The sequence below is a fragment of the Zootermopsis nevadensis genome, unplaced genomic scaffold (assembly GCF_977971745.1).
Source record: "Zootermopsis nevadensis isolate Lab colony 2312 unplaced genomic scaffold, Znev_1.0 Znev_ptg000023l, whole genome shotgun sequence".
NCBI classification, from domain to species: Eukaryota; Metazoa; Arthropoda; class Insecta; order Blattodea; family Termopsidae; genus Zootermopsis; species Zootermopsis nevadensis.
In genome coordinates this window covers 7,370,414-7,397,410 of record NW_028259155.1, presented here as the reverse complement: position 1 = coordinate 7,397,410, position 26,997 = coordinate 7,370,414, and the positions used below count along the sequence as shown (strand labels likewise).

At 41.2% G+C, this 26,997-nt stretch overlaps 1 long non-coding RNA gene across 1 annotated transcript in view; it reads left to right on the top strand.

The window, feature by feature from the left end:
* Positions 1–24,082, top strand: part of LOC147872894 (uncharacterized) — an 86,457-nt gene extending 62,375 nt beyond the window's left edge. Inside the window, exons 9-11 of the long non-coding RNA XR_015536679.1 lie at positions 20,326–20,407; positions 21,183–21,334; positions 22,271–24,082. This is a non-coding gene — a long non-coding RNA (uncharacterized LOC147872894). The remainder of the gene's footprint in view (positions 1–20,325; positions 20,408–21,182; positions 21,335–22,270) is intronic.
* Positions 24,083–26,997: the final 2,915 nt, after the last annotated feature.

The following is a 26,997-nucleotide window of genomic DNA, read 5'->3' as shown; positions in this document are numbered from 1 at the left end:
CCGGCGCCAAGACTCACTCTAGTCACTAGATATTCCAGTTTTGGAAAACCTAGACCCCCGTCTCTCTTGCCGCAGTATATAATACCGTTGGTAATGCTCATCGGCAAGTGCATAAATCTACCCGCATTTATTGATCAATTTCTCTCAATGTAGAGATAGCTGGCACGGCTAAAACCAGCTGATGCAGGTAATGGGGTACTAGGTAATCCTTTAAGAGTGTAAGCTTCTGATGAGGTTTAAGGGGTAGCTTACTGAGCCTCGCCAAGGAGCTGCTCAAACTCGAACGAGTGAGCTTCATGTCGATCCCGCTCCATGGCGATATATTTACTCCTAAATAGGGGAGATTGGACCCGGTCTCCACCACGGGAATCCTCTCACCCAGCCGTTCCATGCCGGGATCTATTAACACCCAGGTATCCTTGAGCTTCCTAACCTGGAATGCTGAGCTCTTACTGGCCGATACCGTCATCCCGAATTTCCCAAGGAATTCCACGGTATGATCCAGCAGAGCTTGTGCTTTTGGGGCGCCGGACACAAAGAGGAATATATCGTCCGCAAAAGCAAGGCAAGAAATGTTTTTATCATCAATTGCATAACCCGACATGGCGTCCAACTCCTCTAGCAACGGCTCCATAACCAGGTTATAGAGGAGAGGAGAGAGGGGGTCCTCCTGTTTGACCCCTCTCTTGAGGGAAATTCTGATATCGCCTTTGGGGTGTGAGATGGAGGTCTCCACCCCTTTGTAGGAACTTACCACTAGGTCCACAAATCTACTAGGCAAGCCCTTCCTGGTAAGGGCGGGACCTATGGCTTCATGAGGGATGGTATCAAAGGCTTTTAGAGACGTCGAGTTGTATACCGACGCCGCCTTTTTCTCTTTTCATCCTCCTTACTAGTTTCGTTAAAATCTGTATGTTAGCGAAGCAACCCGCCTCCGCTACGAATCCTTTCTGTCTGGGGCTCTGTCGCACCACCGCCCCCCAGTCTCTGATTAATAATACCCCAGAAGAGGCGACTGAGGACAGAACTAATTGTTATAGGACGATAGTTCACTGCTTTTGTTGCGTCCTTCCCCTCTTTAGGGATTAAGGTGGTGCGATTTTGCCTCCAGGCTGATGGCAGGTGGCCGGAGAGTAGGATCAGATTGTACAAAGCGCACAAAACTCTCTGGCTAATTTTGTTGCCCAAAGCATCAGTTTTAATACCATCTGGGCCCCGCAGCTATAGACCTCTTCATCTTTCCCAACCTCTTGTATGCCTCCTCCTGCTTAAGCTCACCCAGAAACAAGTCCAAGGATATTGGCTCAGGGGTCGCCACATTGTCTGGAAGCCGAAGGCTGGGCTTGGTGCTCCAGAGGATGTTATAGAGATGTTCGACATCCTCTCGGGGTAGTCTGTGCCCATTCTGACCTGCTTTGCTAGTAGTGCAGGGTTCTTCTTAAAGAGGTTCTGAGTGATTGCGTATTTATAGCGCTTGAACGCTCTTTTCCTTTTCCTGCCCTTGCTATTACTGTGCTTAGGGCAACTCTGGGATGCAGTGGATGAAGGTGTAGGTGTGGGACGGAGGAAATACAGGACGGCGGAATAAGTTTCGTCGATAACCTCTTGGGAAAGGTTTCCAGCAACAACAGATTTCTTGATATTGTCGACAAGTTCCGCAGCATCCTTTGAGAACCTATCTCCCCCCCCCCCAGCTCAAGGAGTGATTCCCGAAGACTCTCCCTCCACATGCTGTCAATATCCTCATGTTCATTTGGGTGATCTGCAGGCGGGTTGCAGTCACCCAGTCGATCGGTCCCCAGTTCTAACTCTGAACTCCCACCCCGGGCAATGTCGTCCTGACTACCCATTATTGGGATAATTGTTGGGTGACCTGCGGGTGTGTTATCTCTGATTCCCACTCTGAATCCCCACCCTGGGTAGTGTTCATACTGCTTTCAGGAAGAGCTGCACTTACTTGGACATCTCTGGGTGGAGTGCACTCTCCCTGCATGTCTAATGCAGGTTCTAATTCTAGAGCACTGGAATGCTTCTACCTAATCACCACTATATGTGGGGCATGTAGGGCACGTGGTAGTCATATTCTTGCCACCTGAGGGCATCATAGAATGAACGGCAATGCTTGTAATGCCCCCAGCTATAGTAAGAAGGTACAATGCACAATGTATCAACATTGCACACGTGTCTCTTTCGATGAAGCGTTGTAGTGGCCACGGCTTTCCAGACTTCTTCCAAAAACATACAGCGAGCCGGCAAGCCTGAGATGCGGAACGAAAGAGAAACAATAGGTCGATCCTCAAATACTGTACACTAGTGATGAGTTAAACTGATCTTCTGTGATCACTCTCAATCACGGTGATCGAGATGCGAGCATGCATTTAGCATTCTGTCAAGCTCATCGCTGCATTGGTCCGCTCCAAAACTCTCGTTTGTAATGCGGTTTTACTTCACGATTAACGTTGTGTTTTAATCATCCTTCGAATCGTGTTTGACGGCTGAAGGTCTCGTCGAATTGAGATAGCTCTAAACCTCTCTGTTCCGATACCCTCTGGCATATTCCATGGTGCAGCTCCAATTTGCTAGTTTTTGAGTACGAAGATTTCATCGGCCATCTTCGTTGTATAGTTGAAAGCCAAAAACATCTGCTGATCCCATGATCGCAATTGAACTAGTGGCTTCACAGTTCGTGCTCTTCTAATTCGCTTGGTCTTGTCTTCACCACTGCTGACTCTCCAACTGCAACTGAACGTAGAAAAGTCTCTCAGATTCCGAGCAGGAATGCGGAGACCGACAGCTTCCAGAAGGGAAGAACGTCATTTAAATCCGCGGTAAACTTTCGTAAGAGACAGCGCATCGCTGCAATAAGCCTTCTCACAATTTTAAATGAATAGGAGGAGATCTCGAGCGTGCTTGAATAAAATCACGTCAAAATACATTCCTAATGCATTTTCTCTGATCACGGTACCCAATTCGCAAATCAGACCTTGCGGAAGACAAAAATATATTTAATTCCCATCTGTGCGACCGGTAAAGGGGCCATACAGATCGACGCTAAGAAGCTCTCTGGATTTTTTGGGAGGTGTGATTGGGATTCGACTTCAAGTCTTCTGTTCGGAGACTTACTTGTTGGCAGGTTTCACAGTGAGCCAAGGTTTGCCGCACTTTCCTACCAAGGGTTTTGACTTGGAATGAACCCTCTATTGCCCTTAAGGTCTTGCCTGGTCCGGGGTTCGATGACCGGAAGTTATGACTTTTGTTTCTAAGCTCTCCGGGAGGTAAATCCTCCTCCTTTACAATACACAACTGCTTTGTGAACGGTGTATCGACGACTCCTATTCGTAATTTTTCTTTAATGCGTCTGGTGGTCGTCTATGTTTTTCAGTTCCCGTTTTAGGGACTGGTCTGCATGGAGGTTTAGTGGCGCGACCATCAATTTATTTGGCCTCGTCTTTTCTTTGATCTCTTCCTTTGTCAGACTAGCTGGGTGTCGACTTAATGCTTCTGCGAAATGGTTTTGGGATCCCTTAATATGGCAGATTTCTAATTCATATTCGTGGAGTTCGAGGATCCATGTCAGCACACATCTTTGTAGGAATGAATTTTAACTTTTCTCCCGAAGATATAACTTCTGCAAGGCGTATACTATTGCCAGTAATTCTTTTTCACAGACGGTGTACCGCCGTCAAAACGCGCGAAGCTGTGGGGACTATTTGCGAAGTTTAGTCCTTGTCTGTTTGCGACAGTGTGGCAGCGATAGCGTAGCCACTAGCGTCCGTGTGGATAGCGAACGGCTGGCTGCTCATCGCGAACCCTTGCCTCGGTTCTTCAAATGCAATTTGCATATTTTGTTCCCACTTCGACTTCATGCCCTTCCTTAACAGCGGAAGTAATGGGGTTACGTATAATTGATTATAAATCTCCTGCGGGTGGGTTCCAGTCACCCGGTTGAGTTATCTCTGAATCCCCACCCTGGGTAGTGTTCATACTGCTTTCAGGAAGAGCTGCACTTACTTGGACATCTCTGGGTGGAGTGCACTCTCCCTGCATGTCTAATGCAGGTTCTAATTTTAGAGCGTTAACCTGCTCATATTCATCATTGAGGGTTTCAAGGGTTGTACCCGGTGGCTCGCCTGAAGGGCTCTGTCGGAGCTGTCATTTCCAGTATCTTCCCGGGAGAAAACTCTCCCAGCCGACGAAGGTGGAGTTCTCGGCATCGGGACTGAGGCCAGCCTTTCAGCATTTCTTGCCAGAGGATGAAGGTGGCGCTTGTGCTGGCTGAGACCAAACGAGTCCTCGCATAGATGACATTTGTAGGGCAAAACAGTCTTTAAAGCAGTGCACTTGACTAGGTGGCACAGAGCTGAGTGCTTCCTTTGATACAGTTTGTCGCACTTCGCACACTGGAAGTTTAATTGAAGAGCAGAGTGTTTGTCTTTGTGATGAAATATGATATCACTTAGGCTAAGTGCGACATAGCTCCCCCTGCCACTACGGAGACATGTAGGGCAGGAATAAGATTGAAACGGGAGCTTGATTATAAATAGCTCATTATCCATGTCCACGCCGTCGTCATTAGTAGCCCCCTGCCGTGGCCGAAGCCTACGACGAAGAGCGGGGTCATACTCTCCGAAGTCCGAGGCTCTGTTTTCAGCATTGAAAGCCTGTTGGTAACCCTCCCAGGTGGAGAGTCATAGTTATTCCCGCGCTTGCTTGAATTTCTTCACTTTGACATTCTGGCTCTCATCAGATTAAACGAGGACTCCCCGATCTTTTGTCAGTATCAAACAAGAAAAAGCACTGGAATGCTTCTATGTGGGGAATGTGTGGCACGTGGTAGTCGTTATATTCTTGCCACCTGAGGGCATCATAGAATGAACGGCAATGCTGGTAATGCCCCCAACTATAGTAAGAAGATAAAATGCGCAATGTATCAACATTTCCTTCACTTAATACCGATCCTAGGTACTTGAAAGTATTTTCTCTTTCATAACAAATTTCCCCACTTGTTAAATCCTGCACTCTCTGCCATTTATCTTTATTCCTTGTCATTATCATTGATTTATTTTGGTTTCCTTCTGGCCCCACTTTCTCCGCTCCTCGTCACGTACCTGGATAATGGAGGTGGAGATTACGACCGTTAACACAGGATAGAACACACTGCAGTCTCTGTCGCCCTTTGCCCATAAGTAAGCCACCTGGCTTCCTAAGCCAATGAGTACGGCCAGAACGATGAGCCCCCAATCACACCACTGGAGCTTTGAAATCTCTTAATATTCAAGTCCGGTGCCTCAAGGAAAGAAGTAATGATGGACAATTACCCTTTGGACGTGCTGCTGGATCTTCCTGTGAGCCAACAGACAGCTGATCCTGAGTAGATTTAGGACCAGCACACTTAACTCATTTTCTGAAGGTCCAGCTTCCATGGCGATGACTCAGAAGACCGCGGTCTTTTTTACCATAGCCTGATTTTCCTATTCTTTGCTCAATGCAATGCCATGTGAGCAGATTTTTTTCTGGTGGACTACTTGACGGTGTTCCAACTGCACAGATTATGTAGAATCAAATTCACGTGGAAAATGAATATGAATGGTTGTCTGGAAACGAATTCGCTCAGTACTGTAGACTGAAAGGTGTTGGGGCCGTCTTTAACCCGAAAGATAATCTCTTTTAGGCCCAGTGACCTTGCGGTTTTTTCTCTGTCTCCTTCCCGGAGCTCGATCTGGTGGTGTCCCATTACCATGTCCATGCACGAAAAATACTTGGACTGTCCTAATTGATCCGATATCTCGGATGTTTCAGAAAGTGGGTGTGCATTTCCCACCGTTTTCTCATTCGGACGCCGGCCTCCGGGTTTTCTCTCCACTCGCGTCTAACTTCTTTGGTCGTATCAAAAGTGGACTGTTCCTTCTTCTACCAATCTAGTCACTTGTCTTTCTACCTCCGCCTTTTGGGATTCGGGTATCCTGTGCGGTTTTGTGTTTTAACGCGTTGAATTCTTTATGAAGTTCTTTTTTTGTATTATTTTCCATTTCGGAAATGAGATTCTGCTTGGATGCCGCGATTGGTTTGTGACTTTGAGTTTTAATTCTTTGTGATCACGACGATCTGATTGTTAAGTTTTCCCGTGCCTTGTAATATGGTATCTATTGGTTCCTTATGAGGACACAGGATAGTGATGCGATCCTTAGAAGGAATAAAATCACCACCAATTGCTATGCCTAAGCACATCATAGCATACAAATTCACAAACAGCGCTCATCGTAGACCCAGTGGGTCGCATGCCTCAGATTCGCCAGTTCCTTGACGTTTCAAGACGATTTCTTTATCTTGCTTAATGAGAACCCAGGAAAACGTGTAGGAACGTCCTTGGGTACGTCCCGCTCTAAAAGTAGGAGCAGGCCATCTCCTTCAATACCACAACGGGGTTGAGTGGGATCGTGTCAGACGACGTAACAAATGAAAGGACAGACAGTTATCAGATGCACGTGGTCGTTTCGAAGAGGAATGAATCTCTTCCTGCCCTACGGCTAAACTCTCATTGCGTGTTTTTATGTTTATGTTGACTATTTTACTGGCTCCACTGGTGTCTGAAGATAACCCAGTGCTGTCTGTCGCTGCTCTGAGGTTCTTATATCTGTTCAGTGAAACAAAAAGAAATTATACGATTTGTACGAGACAAGTATTTCAAGAATAACGTACAAAATTGCTGAGCAAGCGTTATGCGTGCTTATGTGTGAATTTTTCCACTCTTGTTCCTTGAGCAGTTTCGGAGACCTCGAAGCTGGCTAGCTTTAGGTCTTGTACGTGGGTTACCGCGTGCTTAAATTTCATATCGAAATCAATTTTGCTAAGATTAATTGAAATACCTAGATTTTCAGAGCATTCGTAATTTGATTTCACTTTGGATAACAAGTTTTCTCCATACTTTGTTGTAGTTTGCAGTACAGCTGCTTGGCTATACCCCTTGTAATATGGTGTCTATTGGTTCCTTAGAAGGAATAAAATACAGCCATTATTTTTTTTTCTAATTGTGTCCAAACTGTGTGAGCGATTTTTGCAATCCGTGTGTCTGTTCTAGGCTGTAATAGTTTTCCGACGCAAGATTCTTGCATGTGACTGGATATGACCGGTTGTCGTTTACACACAAGTGACCTTGGTTCTCGTGTCTTACAGTGGGCTAAGCTCATCTTGATTAGTCTTGAAGTAGAATTGTCTGGACTGGTCACTGAATAATATAGGATTCCCTGTTTCTATATACACATTTATCATTTCCTACCGATATTGGTAATGGAAGCAGTCTAAACACTCTTAATGTTCCTCTGTTTACCAAAGGTATAGTTATTATGTACCCTAAAATACTGTTCTTGATGGATAAACCAAATTCATTGCATCCTTGTTCAATGTGAAGGGTGCCACGGTGTCCTTACGAAAAGACGGAATACTTTTCGTTAAGGTTTCTATTAGTAAACTAGGGGGTACTATCTGTGGTTTTAGAATACCCTTCTGAGCATTTAAAACACTATCTACTATAAGATTTAAATTCCTCTGTATCGGGCTGAGAGTGTTATTAACGTGTGTGATATGTCCTTCAATTGATATTTTAACTGTTAATACGTTTAGTTGCGCTCGAGTTTCTGAGGTGAACGTTTCTAAATAGGTTGATATAATTGCGTCATATTGTGAATTAAAATTTAATTCGTGTTTTTTTCCGTCTAATCACAATTGTATATAAATAAAATTTATACATAAGATATTAAAATATCATTTACATATTTGGTACATCTTTTTACTATATGTTTCGGTTACATTGAACCATCTTCAGGTGTAAAGTTGAAAGTTAAAAATTATAATCTTATAAACTAAAACTTAATTACTGTTGTTGTGTAACTTCTGATGATGTTTACTTCCAAATTCATTGGAGTGAGGGTATATTTTGAAGTGAGTGGTTTAACATTGGCCAAGGAAGAGCGTAGATATGTCTAGAAGGTATTCAGAAGTACTAACGTATCCGAGGAGAACTGGATCAATAATCTAAATAGGTCAACCCATCTTGTACTAATTTGCGATTATATTCCATATCGGAAACTATCGTTTGTTGTTCGCAGTGATGCCTTGACAATAGAGAGCTGCTGCTTCATAAGGCTAGTCAGGTCTTCAGAATTGTCTTCGGACCGTCTAATTTGCTCGTTATAATATTCTGCGTCGTCATTATCTAATGTGCCTAATAAGATTTGCTAGTTTCACCCACAAAATTTAAAATTCCTCTTCGCTTGCGAGTTAAACTTTGGCCGTCTCCGATTAACTCCTTGACTACTTGTTCCTCACTTTTTAGGATTCGGTTAAAACTATCTTTTGCCATTTCGCGAAAATGATTGCAATCTGTCCAATTCCTAACCTCAGTGGCGTGACATAATGAGTTAACACGTTCTATTTCGGAATTTGTCTCTTTTAAGTCTACGTGAACTATTAATCTTCCACTCTGTGTTATATAATAAACTGGCTTCTCCTAGGTTCTCGTAGTAAATTCCTGGCGAGACATCATATCTTTCCACCGTATATTCCAATCCGTCGTTCAGGCTTTCGTGTTCCAACTGCGTATATCAGTAATGCTCCGATTACCCACATATATCTTGATCTCATCTGTAAAAGGAATGAATGTGTGTAAACTCATTTTCTTTCCACAATGTAATACTCTCTTCCCTTATTTCTTATGACAAAATTGATTTATTCATTTACCGAGGTATATTTCGGTCGTGGCGGTTTGTAGTACTGTTCTTAATCGAAGGGTTTTAGCCTGTTCATGTCTAATGGTAGCGTTTACCTTGTCTACGCTAATGATTTCATAGGGCCCCAGCCATTGTGAGCTTCACTGTCTCGTCGTACAGGAGGACCTTGTCCCCCCACAAACAGCGTAAAATCCTTCGATGTTTTGTCTTTATATTTTCTAACTTTTCCGTAGCCACGCTGTGGGCGGTTTGCAATCTGCTCTTTAATTCCATAAGTAAATCGTCGTATTGTATTGTACACTAGGGTTTCCCCTGAGTATTGATGGCGTGGAGGCCTTGAAACCGTACATGAGTTCAAAGGGGGTATATCCAGTAGCTGTGTGGACCGATGTGTTATAGACGTAGACAGCATACGGAATCCACTCGCCCCAATCCGTCTGATCCTCCTTGGTGTAATGCCGTAGGTGTTCTTTCAACACCGTGTGACTGCGTTCCAGACCGCCATTGGTTTCTGGATGGAACGGAGTTGTTTGAAGCTTTTTGATTAAAGACCTCACTTAAAAAATTTGACCCTTGATCAGTCATGATTTTCTCAGGCGTTCCCATTTTCAGAATAATGTTCATTACGAATTCTTTTGCGACTGTTTCAGAGTCCTGCCGTGTACGATAGGGATTGCCGTTATGAATTTACCGAGCTCATCCTGGAACGTTAATACGTATTTATTTCCCTTCTTGGTCTCGGCTAGAGGACCAACTATATCAAGGCTACTTATCTCGAAAGGCTTACTCGCGGTTGTGGTAATCTCCATGGGGACTTTTACCTTTGGACTTAGTACCTTATTGATTTGACAACTCTGGCAGCGTTTTACGTAGTCCTCAACTTTCTCTTTCATATTGTGATTTTATGGCTCTATGTGTCTTGTTCATACCTCCGGTGCCCTCCCAGTGGAGCATCGTGATATTCGTACAGGATTTGTGCCTTTTTTTGCCCACGTTTCATTGCCAGCCAGGGTTACACTATTGATTCTGCTTAGAGCGTCTGCGTTAGTGTTCAGAGCTCCTTCCTTATATACAATTTCATGATCATACTCCTGCAATTTGATTCGCCGTCGCAGTAACCTCGAACCCGGATCCTTGATGTTCATGATCCATGTTAAGGGTTTGTTGTCACTGGATATCTTAAATGTCCGTCCTTAAAGGTAGGGTCTGAAGTGCTTTACTCCCCATGCGATTGCCAAAAGCTCCTTCTCACTTGTCGAATAATGTAGGCGATTGGTAAATCCTTTCCTATTGTTCCCTGTTACAGAATCGCCTTGATCTGTTGTTAGTATAAATTCCTTAGAGTAATCAGGGTATTGCAATATGGGTTTTGAAATCAATTTCCCCTTCAGTGCCTGAAAGGCATTTTCTAGGTCGGGCGTCCAAACGAATTGTACATCCCTTTTTAATAGGGCGTGCAATGGTACTGCGATCTTGCTAAACCTGGAGATAAATTTCCTGTAGTAAGACGCCATTCCCACAAAACTCTTTACCTGTTTTGCAGAAGTGGGTCCTGGAAAGTTTTCAATCACTGCTACCTTCCGGGGGTCTGGTAAAACTCCGTTTTCTGTGACCACAGAAAATCATCACCTATTGGTATGCCTAAGCACATGATAGCCACAAACACAGCGCTCATCGTAGACCCAGTGGGTCACATGCCTCAAACTCACCTGTGTTCTGATGAACCTTTTTGTTTCTGTACAACGCATGTACAGGTGAATTTGGGTTGTTGGCGTAGTCCACCTTGATAGGTTGGACAAGGCCACGCTCTAAATCTACAAATCTTCTCCGTCACAATCCCGTTCACCGGGGTGCCAGATCTCCTCCCTAATCTGAGCAAAGACCTTTCCAATGGCGGTCGTATTGGATAGCATGCAGAGTGCACGCGGTGCCTTTCCCAGGTCTCCTGGAACTACAGTTGATGCCAACAGTAAAGCGAGATGAAAACCCGTCCACGAAGTGGATCGAGCGTTCATTCATGATGGTCGCTTCGGAAGCGTGGGCTTCCCGGGCCACGACGTCCCCTCTGTATAGCATGAGGCCGGCTCTGTACTTTCCATCTGCTGGGTGACACCTCACCATCTGGCTTTCAGGCTCAAAACAAGCTCTTGTAATTCCAACTGATGAATTACATGCAACTTACCCTACCTGCTTACTGGTGGAAATTTTCCTTTGTTCTCTTTCTTACCTACTGCTTCCTCTCCGTTTTCTATTGACCGAAGTTGGTTGCAAACTTAACCACGTATGTTAAAACTAAAATGACACTAAGAGCAAGTTATTAATTACAACTCTCAAAACTTCTTTGTTCGAACTATTTACAAAATCGTTACGCGTCACACACTTAATTCAGTGATGGAAGCTTCTAGAAATTCCACGGAAATATTATGGACTACGTCACAGAGCATAAATATCGAGCAAACATTGATGGACTACACTAAAGACTGTTAACATCCGCGTATGTGTTTATTCTTCGCTCCACTACAACCCTGGACCTTCGCACTACTCGACACAGGGTTACAAAATGTGGTTGCAAGTGACCTCGAAAATAAGTTCCTTGATAGGCATAGATTGGGGGATATTAGAATTACACAAAGAGGGCGGGACTGTAATAATTTGGCTCACCATTGGACAGACAGACGGTGTTCGCGTGTACCACTACGTCGTCTAGGAACACGAACCTGTTAAGCCACTTAGGACGTTGTTCGTCATAGACTGAAAGGTTGCTGGGGCCGTCTTTAACCCGAAAGGTAGTCTCTTGTAGGCCCAGTGACCTTGCGGGGTTTTTTTCTCTGTCTCCTTCCCGGAGCTCGATCTGGTGGTGTCCCATTACCATGTCCATGCACGAAAAATACTTGGACTCTCCTAATTGATCCAATATCTCGGATGTGTCAGGACGTGGGTGTGCATTTCCTACGGTTTTCTCTTTCGGACGCCGGCCTCTGGGTTTCCTCTCCACTCGCGTCTTAACTTCTTTGGTCCTATCAAAAGTGGACTGTTCCTTCTTCTACCAGTCTAGTCACTTGTCTTTCTACCTCCGCCTTTTGGGATTCAGGTATCCTGTGCGGTTTTGTGTTGATAGGTGCTGTCCCCCGTTATTATTATTTAGTGTTCTGTCAGACGACGTCCATTATTCTGCCCAAAAAGAGTTCTCAGCTTCTCGAACTCTTTGTGCACAACGCCTTGGCTGTCAGGTCACACGATCAACATCGTCTTTACTCTTGATTTTTGGAAGCGCAATTCGGGATCGTACGCAAAACACCAACTCTCGTCACCTGTAATGATCTTGTCCAGAAAGTTCTCTTCCCTGTTAATCATGTTTAACAACTCGCTCGTCCAAGGCATGCGGGACAAATCTGGCGCACAGTTTTCGTTTTCGCAAATCTTCGCTTAAAATCCGCAGAGCCACTGTTTTCGGGATGCCAAGTGTGTCTGCTATTAACCGATACGTCACTTTTCGATCTTGGTGAACCATTTTGGCGACGGCGGTAATGTTTTTATCGGTTCGACTTGTTCGTCGTCGTTCACTGACTCCCTGCCCTGTCGAAACCGTTTGTGCCACTCAAAAATTGTTGTTCGGCTCAACGCTGCATCACCGTAAGCCTTCTGAATCAGCTCCACAGTCTTTGAAGCCGAAATATTGGCTTTACAGCAAAGTTTAATCGCCACACGTAACAAGAATTGCTCGTACGAGACAACCCGACACTAACGCCACTTTGCACCCTTGTCAGAAAGGGTCTCTACTACGTAGTTCAACCTCGGTCCGGAAGATGGCGTTGGTAGAAAAGCGGTAAAAAATTCAGTCCGGAAACTTTTGGACCGCACGTTATCCATTATGTAGACCGCGAAATTACACCTCAGTTGGACTTGTTTTAAAAAAATATGAATTAGCAATTCGTGGTCTGAGTAACCCTTATGGACGCACTGTCCCTCCCTGAAAGTCTTCCTGCAGAAATAATCGCTTTTACAGGTAACAGAATTCATTTTCCACGTCATTTATTTGTGGGAAAGAGTGGTCTACAGCAAAATGTTTTGTAACTGAATTCTAGTCTTCACCATTTTGAATTATCCAACTTGTAACATAGTGGCCGCCACTTTAAACAACTTCTATACTTTCACTATTATTGCGTTAGCATGTAATTGTGTACACTTTCCAGTCCTGTACACAAATGGATTGGACACTACACATTCTCCAGTGATTGCAGATTTTCTTTCCTTCATGGTCTTCATGTGCTCACAACTTTTTTCGGTGGATGCCCATGTATTGGGAACCAAAATTAGATTTGGATATTCTCAGACGTGCCTCTGAAGTTGGCCGATAGGTACCATGAGTTGTACCAAGTACGAGAGTTGCAACTCACCAAAATCATAGGACTGATTCCTACTTTGTCGATATTGTTGATCACACTGTTTCCTAATTTTCTAGTTACAACAGACAGAAATTAAATTTCCTTAGATCACACTAACATAAGCAAATGCAGCGGTGAGGCATAAGCCTCGTGTCCCGCAGATTTTGTTCTTGTTTCAGCCTCCCAGCAGCGCTGTTTCTGAGAAGAAGTGGTGTAGCCATGGAACTTTGCGATCTTCGAGGTCTGGGGGCGCGGCAGTCACCAGTCTGGTACGGGGCACCAGCCAACATTTCTGGATATTTTCTGTTTCAGAGGAACTTGCTAAGAGTTGCTGAGGACGTGTCTTGAGAGTACGGACTACTGTGGCAACAGTTTCAGGTACAGGCATTCTCAAAAGTTAGTTGCAGTTGAAAGCCTTTTTCACTGCACTATGGCCTGTTACCAAGGGCTGGGGAAACGTGCGGTAATTTGAAGTTATGAGTTGACTTGTCTTCTGAGTTTAGCACCGTGTAACTCACCGCCGTGGTGATGGAGGCGGCAAGGACTTCTGAAACACTAGAAAACATCTACCAGACTACACGGTGTTGCAACTCAGAAGACAGCCATCATTGAACTCACCGCTGGGAGTAACTTAAATCAAAGTTCAGGTTACTTTTTTATCCTAATACTTATCGACAATCTCCTCAAATTTATTAATATACTTTTGGCTTTAGAGTCAGATAAAGAGTGATAATTTTACATCAACTTATTTATACTGATAGCAGAATTAGTTGCTTTAATTAATAAATTTAAAACAAGTTTTAAATTTTAATATGTGACATAAACAATTGTCATTAGGTAAATTCTTCGGTACAAGTTTTAATTGCTTTCTTGGTAGTGAATGCAAAACGTGAAGAAACGTGGCCTGGTTTGAAAAAAAGGGGATTGGCCTGTAACCCCGTATTGTCGTTTAGTTTAGCGCAATTTCAAAATCGACGTTGCCACCACTTTTGTGGACGTGCTGTAATTATTCAGTCTTCTGAGTCCTCACACCCATCACACATGAAGTGAAATTGATCCATCACTTTCAGTGAATCCATTTGACAGCATTCTTCTTCTTATTGTTGTCCAAATACAATCCACCACATGAACCACAGGGAGGGGGCATGATGGAGGTTGCTGGTGTAGGCCCAGTTTGAGAAAATATTTCTGCAGATGGATTGTTTCCAGGCACTTTGCACTGTATTTTACTTGCAGGCAGCACATTTTCAGTGTTGACTTTGGGGTTTAATTAACTCTTCAACCACCAATACCAACCAGCCGTTGACTTTCATAAATAAATTGGATAATTTATCCCTTCAACTTCAACAACATTGTAGGCTGCCCATCTGACTTGATTGATGGTTACTCCAAGGACTACCTTATGCTTCCACTTTTTACTTTGGAGGGATTAGAAATCGTTTTCCAGGTTCAAATGACTTTCTTTTGTAAGGTTGCCAGCCTTCATTTTTCATCAGTCATACAGCATCCTTCATACTTTGAGCAATGTATGGGCTTTCATATGCCATAGTCCAAAAAACAACGGATCATAATCTTGTGGAAGCTAAGAAAACTGCTTCTAAATCTAAGGCTTTTGTAGTGAAAGCTATTGAACCTACTCGCATATCATTTTGACGTGTGTACAAAACACCTTCAACTGACACAGAAACAAAGACAATCCATGCCACCGCATCAAACTCCAGGACACCTCTATCCTGTCGACAAGATCTGGATACATGGATCAGATGATCAGGGATGCCATCAAAATTGAATTGCATCCCAATAACATCAACAGGGAGGATGAACTTCGCCTGAGCCTGTCATGGAAGCCTCTCAGTCACTCTCTCTTAAGGCTCTGGAAGCATTCCACCGACCAATACTCTGCCCTTTTCCAGACAAATCTTGCCCTGACCAGTGCTCCCTTCCACTCTCCTGCTTCACCCCGCATCTTGATCACCCAACTCCTGTGTGTCCCAGCAGATGGACCCCTGAGGCCCTCAAAAGGGCTGTCTTTCGGACCTCACTCTATGTCCTGTTCCTATAAATCTAGCGCTTTCCGCTCACATGGCTTATTCATCGCCATGATGATGGAGGCAGCATGGACCTCTGAAATGTTGGACATCCACCAGATTACACAGCACAACAACCCTGAAGACTGGAATCTTCAGACTCACCGCCATGAAAACCTCAAATCCCACATGGCCTACTAGTACACTGGCAGATTATTGACTGTAGAAATTAATGTATTTTGCCCTGACAAACTCACTGCACAACTGTTATCACAATGAATCAGTATCAGCCATCAGTGGATTTCGAAAGAGGAATTTTATACACTCAGCTAATTAATTTGGTGAAAGCTTTATGGATTTTAGTGAATTTCAGTTTAAAGATGCCAGTGTTGAGGATTTACAAATGAAACTGAAAGCCTTAAACCGTCAAGTTCTGGATGAAAGTTTCCATTGTTTTAATGTGTACTGTGCCAGTTACCAATCTGTGTTATATAGGAGTGTGTAAGTGTAAAGGGAATTGGTGTTTAACCAGACTAGATGGAGGGGTAAAGGCATCAGCACAAGTCAGCGTGGATGAGCCAAGCACTCACCTGAGATGAAGAAGCAGCAACCGCTGTGAGCTCCATTCCATAAGCCAAGATGGAACAGAAAAGCCTTTTGTGGGCCATTCATATTTCTTGCTTCAGCCTTGCAGAACAAAACTGTGTGGAACTAAGTCACACTAAGATTGAATGTTTCTTTGGTGTCAAAACTATTACCTGATGTGAAGATATCCGTCTTCTGGGTTATTGCGCTGTTCATCGCCCTGATGACGGAGGCAGTATGACCTCTGAAACGTTGGTTAACATCGACCGGACTACACAACGCAATAACCCAGAAGACGGATATCTTCATACTCACCGCTGTGAGAACCTCAAGTCTTACATATTACCTGATGTGTTTATACTTTGGGTTTGAGCAGACACTGAGAGTGAGATGTAGTTGAGTAATTCATGTGTAATTTTATGTTCAGTTTAGTTTTTTACTAAATTCACGCAAGAAAACCCACTGAGGTCACGTCATGTAGTAAGCTCCTTACATACAACAGTCTGTTGTTTTCTAGCAGTGTAAGTGCAAAGATATCTTTTTCATAAGTGTAACGAGTGCTCGTCGTCAAACACCATATGGCATCTCGCTTGAACTTACCTTTTCTGAATGATACATTTTCTGATTCGCCTGTGCCAAACAAATCGAGAATATTGTCACATGAACCATTTCTATAACAAAGTTGCACTTCACTGGCCTTTTCAGACATGATTTAAAGAATGGATGCGTGAATTGCTGAGCACAGTGGATATTTCTGAGACATAATGTGTTTTTTATTTCAATGTAATTTATTTTTTTATTAATTTTAGACCGTGTGTCAGGAACAGGTTGCTTGACTTTTTGATCACTCTGTATTTCCTAATTTTATTTGTCACTTAGCCGTACAGTTAAATCAATGCCATTTAAAGAAAGTGTCTTAATGTAGGAAGTTCTTTACGACAAAGGAAAAGTGTGTTCACATAAGTGAGAATGTTGACCAGGAGCTGTCATGGCAAGCCGAATGTTGGCTGTAATTAGAGTTTTGGAGATGCATTAACATTGTGACTTTATCTAAATCTGTGACTTTATCTAAATCTGAAATTATTGTATTTGGTTTAATATTTCCCTACTGAAACCCAAGAGAATGATTTTGAATGAGTGTGCATGGCCTCTGGCGTGGTGTGAAAAACCCGTAAGCCAAGAAGATATTACGTGGCCTCTGGCGCGGTGTAAAAACCCGTAAGCCAACGAGAGATAAATAGAAAAGGCTGTGATGTATCTTGGATGTGTGAAAGAGAGTGTGATACAAAAATCAGACTGTCTGATTTTGTAGTAATTGGATGTATAATGACTTTGTATGAAAAAGGCTATCCACATATTGTATAGTTTCATTTTGTTGAAAAATTAGGAATTTTGAGGGAAGACATATTCCTGTTGGTCACATGTTAAGGCGTTTGTTTTTTGTGTGGGAATGGGTATTTATTTTGCCCCAAGGAGTCACATTTATTTCAGAACAGGCTGTAGAAGCCACACACCAGGCAGTGCTTCCATGAAGTCCTGGGCTCAGCATTCTCACACCCTGACCAGACTGTTGTCACGTTTGGTGAAGGAATCATTCAGAAATTTTGCACGACTTTTACTCAATTCTTTCTTTTGTGTGAAGACACCGTGTGTGAGGTGAAGTGGGAACTGCACTTGCAGCAGAATCCTAACACCAAAATTTGTACTAAAGAACCCCATTTCAGTTCAGTCTTATGCCTGGTAAGGTACTTCCTATTGGTTGGCTGACAATTAAGATGTTGCTCTTCATGTTGGAATTGCTAGTCCTCCAAAGAGGGGGCATATATTTAAAGTTGTAAAATACATTATATATCTGTTTTGTGTGAATTTGGGGACAACATTAATGGGTGTCTATCAGCACATTCAGTCTACAGAAGGAAACCATTAGTAGCCATAAATTGTAAGTGATTGTAGAAGTTTGTATTGTACAATAAACCAGTTTGTATGTATGGGCTTGTACACTTTCTCTGATCCTTACTGTCAAAGCTCCTTAGGTTTCCTATATTTTTCATTCAACATTTCAAACTTTAAAGCATCGATTGTTTTTATGGAAAGATTAGCTTATGTAGGTTATATGCTGTATGTAGAGGCTCCTTAAGGACTCTCATAGTTTCACAGGTTTGATAATTTTGTTGGTTAATCAGAGCACTTGAAATAAATGGTTTCTGTGTTCCATAATGTCAGAAGAGGTATAGTGCACTGATCTGAATTATTCAAACATAATTTCTTTGAAACAGAAGTCAGAATGATGTTAATAAGAACATAACTCATGCTGATGGTAAGAAACTTAAAACTGTTTCTGGCCACCACAGAAAGAAGGTCCTGGAGGTAGGACTTACAGTGCAGTCATACAATTTTAATCCTCAGAAGCTGTCTAATATTATGGTGTAGTTCAAAGAATGAGTGGACCCATTTGAGCTCTGAATTATGAAAGGCTATGGACAGAAGGAAGCCAGATGCCTTACCTCATCATCATGTGGGTTAGATTAATTTTTATGCAAGTGGTGCTCGGAGGTCTTCACTGCTCAGAGCATAAAGTTGACTCTCTTGCGTGCACCTAGGAACAAGTTATAACACACTGACATATTCTTGTTAGAGTGAGGAGATACATTACTATTCATAGAGAATATGACTTAAGGGATTAAATTTTTTGATCAGTTATTAGGCAGTGCCTGACAGATAATGTTCTGAAACACCTTTAGAGATACAGAAAATTAGGTGTATTATGGAAACTGTTAAGAAAGATTGGATTTAGCTATTCCAATGTCTTATTACCTCTCTGTTCCTCAGTGTGGATGCTGTAATGTGTTTGTGATAGTAATTCCGTAGAAATGACTCGATGTTCCCCGTACTCCCAGATTCAATTTCCAGTAAGGTAGTTTGTATTCTTGCCATCAACACCTTTTTAACAATTCATTGGTCCCCAGAAGCACTGCTTCTCCACCTAATATGGAGTTTAAGAACACACCCTTTTGATTTTATTTTGTTTTATAACCCTTTCAGGTTTAGTGAATAGTGCTAACCATGATATGGAGCCAGTTAGCTCTCGCTGTATAGAGACCAAGTTGCAGCCGAGACAACCGGGCACAATTCCTGGGAGGGCAAGAGCATTTTTTTAGCTGCCGCCTCCAGATTGATTCTGACTCAGGAATTCAGTTCCAGTCGTAAAGGTTTACCTTTTCTCACTCCGATAAACATTAGAAGCGTCTAAACAATTGGCATGAAACACTGGTCTGTTGGGTTATTGCAAGGGTGGAGTTGATATATTTTAATATTCTATCGACCTCAAAAGGACAGGCATAATATAGACTGCTACATGATAGAAACCAAAGGTCACGACAGGCTCTCATTGTAGTGGGTGTGCTGCGGACTAGATTGGCATTCGATTTCTTGCAGCAGGAAGACTCCGATCTAGACTGGCCCTAAGGGGCCATCAAACGGACACCATTGACTTGAAGCTAAGTATTTACCACAATCTAGAGCTATGGTAAAATATTGGTGGATATTTACCATCTCCCCCCCCCCCCCCCAATCACTCTCCATGCTTAACAAGTAACAGTTTAATATTTTCAGTCACAGTAAGAGCCTATGATCTAGATTCGCCCACATATAATAGCCCCCATATTGTTAGAATAAAATAATAGGATAATTTACATTAATTAATGTAATTACTTTCATGAAAGATAACAAAAATTACACTTTCAAATGCTGGCATGCACAAGGAGTGACAGTCCCTCCAGGCAAATTCTGGAATACCTTAAATTAGGCCACGACCGCTTCCTTACACATCCTTTCCAATTCATTATTCACGATGGTCCTCTTATTCAACGCTATGTAGAAGGGAAAAAAGTGTTCTGAGCAAGACACGAAATTCACTAGTCATACCAATTCTGGCTTATTCAGTGGAATCGGCCCTTTTTGAATGGAAGGCACCAATGACCTTTTCCGGCCTGCACATTTGCTGGGTGAGAGAATTTCCTAATGTGATTCTTTGGCTGGCTGGGGATTTCCCATCATTTTCATGCACAGAAAGGCATGTAGATATTTGCCTGTAATGGTTGTCCAGTTTCAAACATTTAGACATGTTTGCAAAACCTGCCGAGCATCTGATATGATGAAACCCTGTTCAGCAGTTCTCAGGTTGTTACATGCAGACAAGCTGATAGGCACATAATTTTTATCTGCAAATACTCCTGAGAACCACCTAATGTCTGAATTAGCCAGTCCTTGTGCCAGCATGCTGTGAACAGCTGACAAGTGGCAAATTCACCACGACAACGCTCCTTCCCACTCGGCCTAGCTCATGCAGCAGTACTTTGCTAAACACAGTATGTATTCCACGACTGAGATGGCGTCTAATTGACTCCATGTGACTCGTATCTGTTTCTGAATTTAAAGAAGCCCTGAAAGTAAAATCATTTGATGATGTGAAAGCAAGGGAACACAATGCAGTTATTGATTATTCCAAAAACTGAGTTTTAGATGCACTGACAGGAACAGTGGTACATGTGCACTGAATGGGATTGATCCTGCAAAATCAACACAACATTCTACTTCTTACAGATTCAGTGCTGATGTGTTCTGACGAAGCCTCATACACAAACCTGACACTCGGAGAGGGAAGTTCGTTATGGAAAAAATACTGGTAATTAAGTATAATGAATTATTCTTGGGCTACCATTACTTCAGTACACTGAGAATGAGGACAAATGGTTCTCAAAACTCTCAACTACCTGATATGGCTGGTAGCCTGAGAAGAATTCATTATTTCCATTTGTTGTCAAAACATGCAGAGATCTCTCTAAACCAGTCCAATTGTGCCCAAACATTTCCACACCAGTCAATTGATAGGATAGGTGGTTATGCATGTGCTCCAGGGTGTGTGACGTGAACATGAATATTGACTTGAAGTCAGTGGAAATAATAAGATGCACTTGACATTTTGTTCTCCTCAATTCATTATTCACACTTACCTGCTCAGTTCAGAGAACACATGTTACTAACTGTTCATTCACAAATGTTGTCAGACCATTTCCTATAAAACTTTAAATTGTTAATTTGAATAATCCAAATGTCATCTTCATATGTACAACATATATACATCTAGAGGCATTGAGAATGGCAAGGAACTAAGAATGCACTAGAAAAATATTGTTAGTGTGACTTCGTAAAAAACTCATTCGCATGCGATATTCGTTTGCAGTTTTGTTTTATGTCGGTCACAGACGACAGCTTCATACTGAAATGTGTCTTAAGGAGAATGTTTGAATGTAACATGGACATTATAGTTAGGATCAAGCATTGGGCCGTTCTTGACAGTACTGGCCATTGAGGTTCCATGAGTAGGGAATTACTTGACAGCTGAGTTGACATCAACGTTTCAAGAAAAATCTGTGATAAATTAAATTGCTTGCTTCCAGGACTTCAGACTGAGAGTAACAGTTCAGAAAGCAATGGTGAGGTGCATCTGCAAACCTGTTGTCTTCAATCAGCCTGTCCACATGTCTGGACCAGGGGTCGGCAAACATTTTATCTAAAGGGCCAAGAGGCAAACTCGAGGATATTTATATAGGTAAGCCTACTTATGTAACAAAAAAACAAAACAAGTTTTAACAAATTTATTGAACAAAATGTAACGTAATAATAATAAGTAGACTACAATTGTTTGAAATACAGCTCTACTAATGAGAAGAATGGAATTGCCTGTTATGAGATATCATTTCACCAAACTGAGGTTTAGATTCAGTACTCCCTAACATCGAAATTGATTGTAAATGTTCATCCGTTAACGCTGACCTGTATTGAGATTTTACATATTTCATCTTCGAAAATGTCTTTTCACACAGGTAGGCGCTGCCAAATACAGATATAAATCCCCGAGCATATGATCTTAGTTGACCGTATTCATTGCTTGGAAGACATTTATAGAATTCTGTTAGATTCTTCTCTTGAAATTTCGTTATAGCGCGTACTTTGAAATTTCAAAGAATTTAAATATGTAAAATCCGTTCTTAGCCCGCGGGCCGTAGTTTGCCGACCCCTGGTCTAGACGCTTAACCCGACCAGATGGGTTTTTTCCCATGACTTCATATTGCCATAATGCTCTTACATTTATTGTACAAATTCACTTTTTAAATAAACTTAAAAAGATTTTAAAGAGAATTCGTACATAGCCGTGCTTCCTTTTTATAATTAAGAAATTGCATACTAAAAAGGAAAGGTCTGCTAGTGTACGTAATATTTTGATTCCATGCAGTCGAAGTGATGATCCAGTTAAGATTGTAACCCTATTTACTTCAAAAGGAAAGTTATCTCATCTTATATTTTTATATTAAGACAATTAAGAAACTGGGTCCAATTTGTGAAGGGAATGCTGCATTCCATTAATAAAGTTGGTTCAGAAAATTCTGATATGGATTTATTGTCACCAACCGATGATTTAAATTTGAGATTACTGAACACTGCCCTCAAAGTACTGTCCTTGGGCAACTATACACTTCGTTGTCAGCTGTACAGTTCTTGGAAGTACCACTCAAAACCATCTCCTGGAATGATCTTCAGAACAGCATCCTTCAGCTGAGATTTCACAAACCTGAAGAGGTTAGAGCCTGATGGCAACACATCCGTACTGGATCCGCCAAGAAGCTACAATGCTGACGCCTTGACTACTGACAAGGAGAACGCCCGATTGATGGAAGAATTCAGCACATTGCATTTCAACACTATTTAGCATGCCACCACATCACACTTATCCCAATGGTGCTTCTTCATAAAACCAATCACTACTTTCTAATTTCTGTGCCCACGGCTACTTGAATTTTGGATTGGCTTATCAAATTTTGTGAATGATTTCTGTATGAATGAAACCTACCAAGCTTGAGCATCTGCAATTAGAGATACTGAATAGTAACCGATTAAATTATAAGCTTTGATGACTGTACCAGGCAATATGCCAAGGAATTGGAATATTTAAAAAACAAACCCTGCAACATAAAATTGTACAAAGAAACTTAAGTATATATTAAATCTTGTCCGTCTAATCACAATAATTCTTATTAAATATTAAAATATTACAATAATTAACATTTAAAATATTAAATGATGTTCTTTATCGAAATATTCGATTTACATTAGACCATCATTTTTCATGTTTCACGACATGTTTCAGTTCCTAAAAGAACCATCCTCAGGTGAATATAATTATATAAAGCTTCAAAACGATAATTAATTCAAATACAATTTTCATACATTATGCTAGCGTACATTTTTATCAGATTTTTTTACCAGATATCAAACGATGTTCTTTTTCAGATTTTTATTCCATTTTTAATAACACACTCGATGTTGTTCTGTATATATAAATGTTGAAATGTTAATTATTGTAATATTTAATAAGAATTATTGTGATTAGACGGACAAGATTTAATATATACTTATTATATCACAATATGACGCAACTTTACCATCTTAAAGAAACTTAATTATTACTGTAGACACTTTCTTCTCTGGACAGAAGTGGGAAACAAAGCAAGAATTAGGATAGTGGAATTTAATCATCATAACAATTGCAAACAGAAAATGATTTGTTAGACTCTGCTCAGACATACATCTCTTGCCAAAAATCAATGAACTACATAAATTATCTATCCTCATTCCAAACAACTGCCATCTGCAGTCAATGTACTCAACTAATCACGAAAATATCAAGTACAGAAGATTCTATGAACATGGCCGTTTTTACTAATCTTTCTATTATGGCCTTATCCATCGTCGTAAGTTTTTTAAATAGTTTAAGAAATCATTCTTGAAGGACGCAACTTTCTTCAAAATGTAAACTCTCAATAGATATTGGATAAATTCCAAAATAAGGAAATTATTTACACATAACATGCCACAGTGTTATTTACTACTATTCATTTTATGTTGCAAGATTCTGTTAAAAAAGCGAGGGGGAGATAAATGTGGTTTCAGCAATGAAACAAACTACAGAAGTCTAAGGAAACTCTTCCGTGACACTTGGAAAAAATTTTAAATAAATTAGTCCATTTTGTTAGCAGTTCTGATTCTACGAGCAGCTTATAAAACCAAAAAATGATGAAACCATCAACAGTCAGAAGAACACAAGTCTATAGCATTACTTCTAAGTAATACCGAAGTGGATTTCAGAGCTGAATGTAGCATAGATTCTTGGATTTTCCATTATTTGTAATCATCTGCACTACTTTAACCCTCAATTACTGTAGATATTAAGAATTCACTGTAAAAAAAAACAGCAGTTAAAAATGTAGAGACCGAAAGCATTAAATAAACTGAAAACAAATACGGAGTTCTCATACCTACGAGGTGCGACTGAGTAAGAGCAGTAACTGTCAAATCCCCTGCTGCTGACGTCACGTAAATTAAACTTTGACGTGACGTCAGATTTTGATATAAAATTATTTGATGGCTGACTCCACACGTGAATCGTACAAATTATCATTCTTTCTGCATGACTAACTCACTAATAAACCTAATAATTCTTTCCTTCTGTATGCATGGCCGGCGAACACTAACTTTTCATGATTTGTACGTTCACGTGTGCCCCCTGTCATCTGTTGTTTCTTTGAATGTAGAGAAATTTTAAATTTCGTTTCTTGAAAGAGCTTAAGAATGAACTTCAATCGAAATCAAGACAGTAAATAAATGGGACCAAAGGCGGCCCCACACACAAATTAAAGGAATATTATAAACAGTAATATGATAATATTAAAAATGTCGCTAAATATGTTACGTGTGAGGGTTAGTTGGACAGAACCTTCTATTTAAGGTGTTTTGTTCTGAAGTTTCGGTTAGGATTACCACAGTGAATTTTCCAAACGTTGAACACAGCTTCCATATCAGGTGACATTTCTCGTGCGTTTTTTCAATAAGAGCTCTTAATTAATTTACATCTCGACGCCGAGGCTCTCTGTCCCTGTTCGAACTTATCGATTATCTTCCACGTCTTCATACATTATAACGTTTTCGGGAAATTCACTACCAAAAAAGAACGCGGAAGTTCATTCTCGTCACCAGAAAAACCAAAATCCTACCCCTAGTCCGAACCATTTAATTAAATTCGGATCTTAACTGTCCATTTCTCTGTGCTCCGTTTTAATAATATTCTTCTCCACTCCGAGTCCCCTTAACTCGTGTCACGTGTTTCCGTGTCAAAATTTTATGATAGGTTTCAAATTCCTTGGGCGTGGCCTTCTTGATGTAATCACAGGAAGGAATGAAATAAATGAAACTCCTTCAACTGATACATCGTTGTTATATCATCATGCTTCGAATCGAGAATAATTTAAGTTATTGTAGAGTATGAACTTAAGTAGGTGTTGCCTTAGTTTTCTAATTTGTTCAGCGCTAGAAACGGTGATTCCATGGACCCGGAATCAGAACTTTGAAACGGCAGTTTAAATAATTCATTTTGACCAAACATCGGACAGCCGTCTTCGCTGTGTGAGACTGAATAAAATCACGAAACCAAGCAGAGAGGAGAAGGTTTTTGATCAGAGGAGCTTATGAATGCAACCAGTGGTGGACGGAGCACGGCATCTAAACTGTTTTGTTATTATATATTAAATCTTGTCCGTCTAATCACAATAATTCTTATTAAATATTAAAATATTACAATAATTAACATTTAAAATATTAAATGATGTTCTTTATCGAAATATTCGATTTACATTAGACCATCTTTTTTCATGTTTCACGACATGTTTCAGTTCCTAGATTTAATATATACTTATTATATCACAATATGACGCAACTTTACCATCTTGTTTTGTTATTGTTAAATTGAGATTTGCAGAATCTTTTTAAAATTGGTTGTCTGTTAATGGAATAGCCTCCCACCAACAGCTTATATTTTATACGCAACGTGTTATGTATGCTGTCTAAATGTCCAGCCAATCGTAACCATATTGATTTATTTATGGCTGTGATGTTCTCGCACTAAAAGGCCATGTTACACGATCATATAACTTGCCGCATTCGATGGCGTACGCATTCATCACGAACTAACAGACATGTCGAAATTTCGTAGTTATCTCGCGCCGTGTATTACTGGCAGGCAGGCTCTGGTCATTGCGGTATGATTTTCGATAAACCAGGAAATATAGGTTAATATTTGCTCGTCAGGGATTTCGAAGTGTTTAGTGTTAATAAAGATTGGCTCAGAGCTTCGAAAGCGTATAAAGTCTGTGTGTGAGTGAAACGGCCCTCTGAGTATTTGTGGTTGTGTTGTGCCAGCGAGAGACTTCGAACCAGGGACCATGGCAAGAGGAGCTACGCGCAAACAGTAAGGCAATGGCAAACCACTTCTGGATCATCTGCCAAGAACGTATATGAACAGGTCCCAGTCCGAGAAAAGGATGGAAGGATCCTGTTCATATGGACCTGTCCTCAGACAGAACACTAAATAATAATAATACCTTACCTTACATTACCTTACATTCAGCTACCACAGACCCATTTTAAGTGTAACTAATTCAAGTTAAATAAGCAAAGTATTAATCAAACTTTACTCAATTGTAAAGCATGTATAAAGGAAATATTTAGAATAAAGCCAATATATAAACCTCCTTTCCGTATAGACGTATTTACGTCAAATTCTCCGGAACCGTGGTTCCACTGACAACTTTTTTAATCTGTAATAATGATTTATGAAACACAACGGCGGAGTAGAAATCTTAAATGCTGCTTAATTCGTGAGATTAAGTGAAGAGACGACGTGGTCTCTTAGTATGTAAGTGATTTGTTACAAGAGTGGAAATTCTCGTATAAGCGATGGCTACGTCAGTATAAAGACTAAACCTTGGGCTGTAAGAACCGAGTTCTTTACCCGACAAGGACAAATATATTTCTTTCTCCACTGTTTCTATACTGGCCCTAGAAAGGGCCACAGAGGCCCTTTCGCTGGAATAAAACGACTAAGACTTGAAGCTGACCTCCAACTGTTAACAGCATTAAGAACGCATGAGTGCATACCTCCGCTCCACCATTCTTCTTTATGTCGTAGTTTTTTGGAACAAGGGTAGTTTTATCATTTTACAGGGAAAAATTAAGCTAGCAGGCCAGGGTAGTCCAGTTTCCTCTTCTCGTGGGCCCAGAATAGAACTCTTGTTGGGCCGGAGGGCCAAAAATCCTCTTCTCGTACTATTTCGGAAAGATAGTAACCAGTTCTTGTTACCGTTAACATCACTTATTCAGAAA